The 7836-nt window shown below is 37.5% G+C and overlaps 1 long non-coding RNA gene across 1 annotated transcript; it reads left to right on the forward strand.

Moving 5' to 3' along the window:
• Positions 1-521: 521 nt before the first annotated feature.
• On the forward strand, positions 522-5371 carry LOC148190173 (uncharacterized). Its single transcript, XR_015778403.1, has 2 exons — positions 522-1119; positions 4980-5371. It is a non-coding gene; the product is annotated as an uncharacterized LOC148190173 (long non-coding RNA).
• Positions 5372-7836: the final 2465 nt, after the last annotated feature.

Raw genomic sequence — 7836 nt, forward strand, 5'->3', positions numbered from 1 at the left:
GGCACTGTCAGCTCTTGCAAAACCACCAGCTTCGATGTCTCAGAGAACAGCACAATATCTGGTCTGAGTGTGGTCTCCACGATGCCCTCCGGGAATATATGTCATTATATAACATACTTTACTGTGACTTTTAATCTGCTATACATGGTATACTATGATTTTTCATGACATACTATCTGTGACTTTTTTGACATACTACACTATCACTTTTTTACATAGTATACTGTGACTTTTTTGACATACTATACTTTGACTTTTTAAACAAGCTTAATGTAATGATTCTGCACTGTTTTTGTATGTTGTTTATATGTTGCTGTGTATTTGATCTGTGTGTAATGTTATTATGTTTATGTTGCTTTAATGTATTTCTTTTTTAATTATTCATTTTTTGACATACAATTCTATGAACTTTCAATCACTTTTTGACATATGATATTTTTATGACATATTATACTATGACTTTTTCTGAAATACTTTTCTATAACTTTGTATGACTAGTCTTGTTTGACATACTATGATCTTGTTATGATATACTGTTACTTTTTTGACAAACTATACTATGACTTTCCATATGACATAGTAGCCTAACCTAAAAGGAATTTCACCTCCGGTAAATAATTTACTTTAACTCCTATAACTAAAGGACACACATGTTCAGTAAACACAGGGCTGGAGACATGGTTTCCCAAATGTACAAAAAAGATAGCAAGTTATTACCAACCAAAAATAATCATAACAAACAGTTTCAGTTTCATTTTGTGTTTGCTTGCTTTTGTTCAAGGAGGTGGGCGAGTGCATTAATTTCCTGTTTGATGTGCCCACTTACCTTTTTTGTTACAGTGAAACATTTGATTAATTTGTACATCAGTTGTCTGTGTTTTTGCTTTGATTACGAGTTACCCCCCGGCAGCACTGCGCCAGACGGGCCTAGTGTGCCATAAAAGCCAACAGAAAAAGAAGAAGAAAAAGTTGTAGTAGAAGTTCACTTCCTGTTTCCTCTGATCTCATCGACTGTAATACAAACATCCGTGGATCTCATCTGGCTGTCTCGGCGTGGCAAACAGACCTGAGCACACCGCATACTCCGCACCCACGTACCTCTTCACCCGTGAGGATGCAGTGAGTCACATCTGTATGTTTCGTAAAGGTTCTCGCCAGTTTAACAGGCTATCATGTGTATTATGTGTTCGTTTGCTAAAGTGTCCCGCTAGCTTAGCGCCTAGCGGTTAGCATCGTATTGTGTGCAATTGCTAATGAATCCCGCTAATTTAGCGGTTAGCATAGTGTATGTTAACTTGCTATTGAGTCCCGCTAGCTTAGCGGTTAGCATTAAAATGTGTATGTTAACTTGTTACTGGGTCCCGCTAGCTTAGCACTTAGCATCGCATTGTGTTTGTTTGAGCGAAAGCTACTGCTAATGTCAGCTACCATTGTTTATATTGCATTTTATTATTTGTATGTTGGTTAGCAGCTGTTAGCCTAGCAGTTAGCATCACGGTTGACAAAGCATTGATTGATTTGTAATGGAGCGACTCAGGGTGGATATTACAAATCCTACTCGCTCTGTGAATGAACATGTTATAAATGATTATGTCACTGTAATCTGAGTACTTGTATAGTTAGATGCTAACCTTAACTTCAGGTTGCCTTTGCTTTAGATGGACATGATTTTGATATTGTTAATATTGTGATGTTGTACAACAAGAATTGAGGTATTGATTAATTGTTCCTGGTGAGGAAACACCCACCTGATGAACTGAACTTAAATGAACTGAAGAGAAACAAAAACGGAAGCAAACGCATCCATACCGGAATCAATGAACTGGACTCAAAAGCCTGTATTTGTGTTGGTTTGTGTTGTGAGAATTTATAATATATATGATTTGTACCTACCTTTCCTCCTGTCTCTGCATTCACACACCTTCAGCTCTTAACTACTCACCAGTTATCTTCTGTGTTTTCCCAGTCCATTTGAACATTTGTCACCTTTTCATACTATTTAGCTTAGCCTACTTTGCTACAATTGAATGTGGTCCAAATTAGCGTAAAAAACTCATGCTACAGCATATAGTCCAAAATAGCATAAAAAAGTCATACCATAGCATGTCAAAAATTGCTTAGAAATATCATACTATCACGTGTTGTCCAAAATAGCATAGAAAAGTCATACTATAGCATGTGGTCCAAAATAGCATGGCACTATTGCATGGCATCCACAATACGTTAAGGCTAGGGCTATTAATCTGATTTTAGTTTCAATTACGATTTTGGCTTCCCTGGATTTTCAAAACAAGATAATCGAGATAAAACAATTATGTGCAGCATAATGAATAGAACAATGTTGCTCCTGTTTTGTCTTTTATCTTTTATGTCAAGTGCTAGCTCTCCTCGTGTTCTGCCATCCCACTAAAGTCTAAACAGAAGTTTCAGCAGGGGTTAAAAACAGAGAGCCACAGCGCACTGACTCTCTGGTTGTTTTGAGACATCTCATTTTGTTTCGGTGATGGTGACAGTGAGGCTGCAGTGAGAGGAGCAGAGAGTATGATGTGAAACCAGACAGCTACTGATTAAAGTGACTGAAGTTAGCCCTGAAATTAGCAAGCTGAGTTAGCTTTCCACTGGAAACTGACCAGGCTCCCTTAAGGTGGACTGTTACGATGGACCAGCTTTGTCAGTGTAGTGACACTCCCAGCTGCTTCTACACAGATAATGGAGAAATATCTGTCTGCTGAGTCTCTCCTGAGCTAGTGAAATGATCATTGATCCCAATTCAAAATGTATTTTGCTGTCATTGATACAGTAACTGTTGTGTATTGTTAAATTCTATTAGTTTGAATATGTTAATGTGAACAAATGACAGTAATGTGCAAGATGTATTACAGTCATGGCTGCACCACAAAAGCTTCCATTGTTTTTCAGTTCCCTTGTATTTAAAGTTAAAGGACATCCAGCATTAAAAATAAACACCAGAGTAAAGGACTGTAAAACTACACTGTCTGAAAATAAATGAAGAAAATACATATTAAGTACTTTTAGTTGTTAAGTGTTATTGAACAGCTGATAAGCACAGATTACTTGAAATGAGAACGACTGATACATTTAAAAGTATAAAATAGCTTACATTTCCTGCAATCAAAGTATTAAAAAAATCTCTTATAAACAAATTCTAAATACCATAATACAAAGAGCTTACTCAAAAATGGCCACATTCGAGTTGTCAAGTAATCAGGATCTCTATAACGAGAGAAACAATTTGCATCCCTTGTAAACTAAAAAAAAAAATTCACATTTGTACAAGTAAACAATGGCTTGTGCAAAGGTAATGCCATCATGTGCAAATACTATAGTTTGTCGTCCGAAATTACATAAAATAGTCATACTATAGCATGTGGTCCAAAATTGCATAAAAAAGTAATCCTGTAGGAGTGGTTCTCAAATTTTTTTCATTAATGTACCCCCTTGAAATATTTTTTCAGCCAAGTACCCCTTGACAGCACAAAACAGTTTTGGTAGAAAAGAAAAAAGGTACAACACAGCAGTGTGCCATTAGTGTCTGATTTGTTAAACAACATTGTAACTGAAAACTCAAATTTGGGGGTTGAAATTTGTGGACATAAATCCCAATAAAACATGTCATATTGAGCCATTTTTTTAACATGCTTTATTATGACGTTTCTAGCCTTTTTCTCAACATGGTAAACTACGACGTGTCTCTTTAAACTATAATATTTCGTTTTCAGACATTTTTTCGACATGTCAAAATTTGCTGTTTTTCGACATACTATGTAGTTTTCAGACACTTTTTTGACATGCTATGTTATGGCATTCTTTGGCTTTTTTTTCTCGATATGCCATACTATGATGTGTCTTCTCGCTATAATATGCGGTTTCCAACATTTTGGATTGTGTCAAAATTTGTGGTTGTCAGCCATTTTTTCAACATGCTATATTAAGACGTTTTTGGCCTTTTGTTCATCATGGTATACTATGAAATATCTCTGCAAGTGATTATATGTAGTTTTCAGCCATTTTTTTGACACATCAAAATTTGCAGGCTTTTGACATACTATACTATGTCGTTTTCAGCCATTTTTCAAGATACTATATGCTGACATTTTTGGTCCCCCCCGCCCCCCCTCCCCAAAATTGTATACTATGAAATGTCTCTAAGAGCTATAACATTTCATTTTCAACCATTTTTTGTCGAAAAATATCATATTGTGACATTTCATAAAAATGTCTGAAAATAACTTATTATAGCTTGTAGCATGTTGAAAAAATGGCCAAAAACGCCATAGTATAGTATGTCGAAAATGTCAAATTTTGACATGTCATAAAAACTGGCTGGAAACGACATAGTATAATTTGTAGAGACGTGTCATAGTATTCAAAGTAAAGAAAAAGGCCAAAAATGACATAATTTAGAATGTTGAAAAAATGGCCAAATAGTATAGTATGTCGAAAATGTCAAATTTTGACATGTCATAAAAAAGGCTTTTAACGACATATTATAGCTTGTAGAGATGCGTCATAGTATATAAAGTGAAAACAAACGCCAAAAAAGGCCAAAAACATAGTTATCTAGCATGTCGAAAAAATGGCAAAAAACGCCATAGTATAGTATGTTGAAAATGTCAAATTTTGACAGGTCATAAAAATGAATGAAAACGACATATAATAGCTTGTAGAGATGCATCACAGTATACAAAGTGAAAACAAAGACCAAAAACGCCATAATTTAGCATGTTGAAAAAATGGCAAAAAATGTCATAGCATAGTACGTTGTCCAAAATTACATACAAAGTCGTGCTAAACCATGTCATCCAAAGTTGCACAAAAAAGTCATACTATAACACGTCATCCGAAATTACATAAAAAAGTCGTACTATAGCATGTCGTCCAAAATACTATGAAAAAGTCACACTCGAGCATATCGTCCAAGATTGCTTAAAAAACTCTTTAACATGTTCATGAATCAGCAGCAGCAGCCATTTGAGCAATCAAGAACAAGAAACCACATGCAGAGTCGAAACAACCAAGCAGAAGGAGAAGGAAGCCTCTACTCAAACATGACACCCCAAGCAGCAGGAGGAAGCTTCTACTCGAACACACCACCCCAAGACCAGCCAATGAGGATAGACAGCGGTGGAGAGAGTGATGAGGCGACGGACCTCCAGATAAAGAGGAAAAACAGATAATTGTCTGTGCTTTTTGGACTTTTTGTGTTGTTGCCTTATCTTGCTTAGACCTTGTGTTAGACGGTATATGTAACTGTGAAAGGCAGTGAGGTAACTGTTGCTTTTGATTTACGCTTTTGACATTTTCATCTTTGAATAAAGCCTGCCTTGAGCAGTTTTAACCGTTTTCTACAGTTCCTGGGTGTTCGCCTTTTAATCTGTCTGAGAATCTGTTGAGTTGCTAAAAAACAAACATGAAAAAAAAGGAAATAGGTTCAATTTGTTGCTTGGCTTTGACCGACCACGAGTGAATAAAAATTCACAAAAAGGCGCGGGACACTGAGTCTGAGTGGGCCATGCTCCTTGCCTCCGTTGTTGAGGCGGCTGATCGGTGCTTTAGCTGTAAGGTGGTTGGTGCCTGTCAGGGCGGCAACACCCGATCCCGTTGGTGGACTCCGGCGGTGAGGGGTGCCGTCAAGCTGATGAAGGAGTCCTATCAGGCCTTCTTGGCCTTTGGGACTCCGGAGGCTGCAGACAGGTACCGGCATGCCAAGTGGAGTGAGCTTGGTCCGCATTACCGGCAGTAGGTCAGACTTGTTTCCGGTGAGGGTTGGACTCCGACAGGGCTGCACTTTGTCACTGATTGTGTTCATAACTTTTATGGATAGAATTTCTAGGCGCTGCCAGGGTGTTGAAGGGGTCCGGTTTGGTGACCTCAAGAGTGGGTCACTGCTTTTTGCAGATGATGTGGTCCTGTTGGCTTCATCCAGCCTAGACCTTCAGCTCTCACTGGATGGTTCACAGCCGAGTGTGAAGCAGCCCGGATGAGAAGCAGCACCTTCAAATCCGAGGCCATGGTTCTCAGCCGGAAAAGGGTGGAGTGCCCTCTCCAGATTGGGAAGGAGATCCTCCCCCAAGTGGAGACGTTTAAGCACCTGGGGGTCTTGTCCACAAGTGTGGGAAGGATGGAGCAGGAGATCGACAGGCGGAGCACATTCTATGCTATGCCGTGTCTTTGCATGCTATTTAATAGACTTTTCAGCCATTTTCAGCCATTTTTGGTAAATGTCATTTTTTGGCATTTTTGCCTTACTATAGCCTTGCTTTTTGGGTCATTTTTTGGACATTTGAAAATATGGTGTTTTTTGCCGTTTTTGCAACATTCTATGCTATGGCAAGTGTTTGCACGCTGTTTGATGCAGTTTCAGGTGTTTTCATCTGTTTTTGGAACATGCCATTTTTTGACATTTTTGCCTTACTATAGCCTTGCTTTTTGGGTCATTTTTTGGACATTCCAAAATATGGTGTTTTTTGCCATTTTTGCAACATTCTATGCTATGGCGTGTCATTGCACGCTATTTAATAGACTTTTCAGCCATTTTCAGCTGTTTTTGGAAAATGTCCTTTTTTGCCATTTTTGCCATACGTACCATACGTACGTGCCATACATTGGTTTCTGGGTCATTTTTTCGACATGCTAAACTTTGGTGTTTCTTGCCATTGTTGCAACATTCTATGCTATGGCGTGTCTTTTCACGCTATTTAATAGACTTTTCAGTCATTTTCAGCTGTTTTTGGAACATGCCAGTTTTTGACATTTTTGCCATACTATAGCCTTGCTTTCTGGGTCATTTTTTGGACATTCCAAAATATGGTGTTTTTTGCCATTTTTGCAACATTCTATGCTATGGCATGTCTTTTCACGCTATTTAAAGCAGTTTTCAAGTGTTTTCAGCTGTTTTTGGAACATGTCATTTTTTGACATTTTTGCCTTACTATAGCCTTGCTTTCTGGGTCATTTTTTGGACATTCCAAAATATGGTGTTTTTTGCCTTTTTTGCAACATTCTATGCTATGGCATGTCTTTTCACGCTATTTAATAGACTTTTCAGTCATTTTTAGCAGTTTTTGGGAAATGTCATTCTTGGCATTTTTGCCTTACTATAGCCTTGCTTTTTGGGTCATTTTTTGATATTCCAAAATATGGTGTGTTTTTGTCATTTTTCCAACATTGTATGCTATGGTGTGTCTTTGCACGCTATTCAAAGCATTTTTTACGTGTTTTCAGCTATTTTTGGAACATGTCATTTTTTGACATTTTTGCCTTACTATAGCCTTGCTTTTTGGGTAATTTTTTGGACATTCCAAAATATGGTGTTTTTTGCCATTTTTGCAACATTCTATGCTATGGCATGTCATTTCACGCTATTTAATAGACTTTTCAGTCATTTTCAGCTGTTTTTGGAACATGCCAGTTTTTGGCATGTTTGCCTTACTATAGCCTTGCTTTTTGGGTCATTTTTTGATATTCCAAAATATGGTGTTTTTTGCCATTTTTGCAACATTCTATGCTATGGCGTGTCTTTGCACGCTATTTAAAGCAATTTTCAAGTGTTTTCAGCTGTTTTAGGAACATGTCATTTATTGGCATTTTTGCCTTACTATAGCCTTGCTTTTTGGGTCATTTTTTGGACATTTGAAAATATGGTGTTTTATGCCGTTTTTGCAACATTCTATGCTTTGGCATGCCTTTTCACGCTATTTAATAGACTTTTCAGTCATTTTCAGCTGTTTTTGGAACATGCCAGTTTTTGACATTTTTGCCATACTATAGCCTTGCTTTTTGGGTCATTTTTTTCGACATTCCAAAATATGGTGT

This window comes from Plectropomus leopardus, chromosome 2 (assembly GCF_026936395.1).
Source record: "Plectropomus leopardus strain MGB_pleo_1.0 chromosome 2, ASM2693639v1, whole genome shotgun sequence".
Classification (NCBI taxonomy): Eukaryota; Metazoa; Chordata; class Actinopteri; order Perciformes; family Serranidae; genus Plectropomus; species Plectropomus leopardus.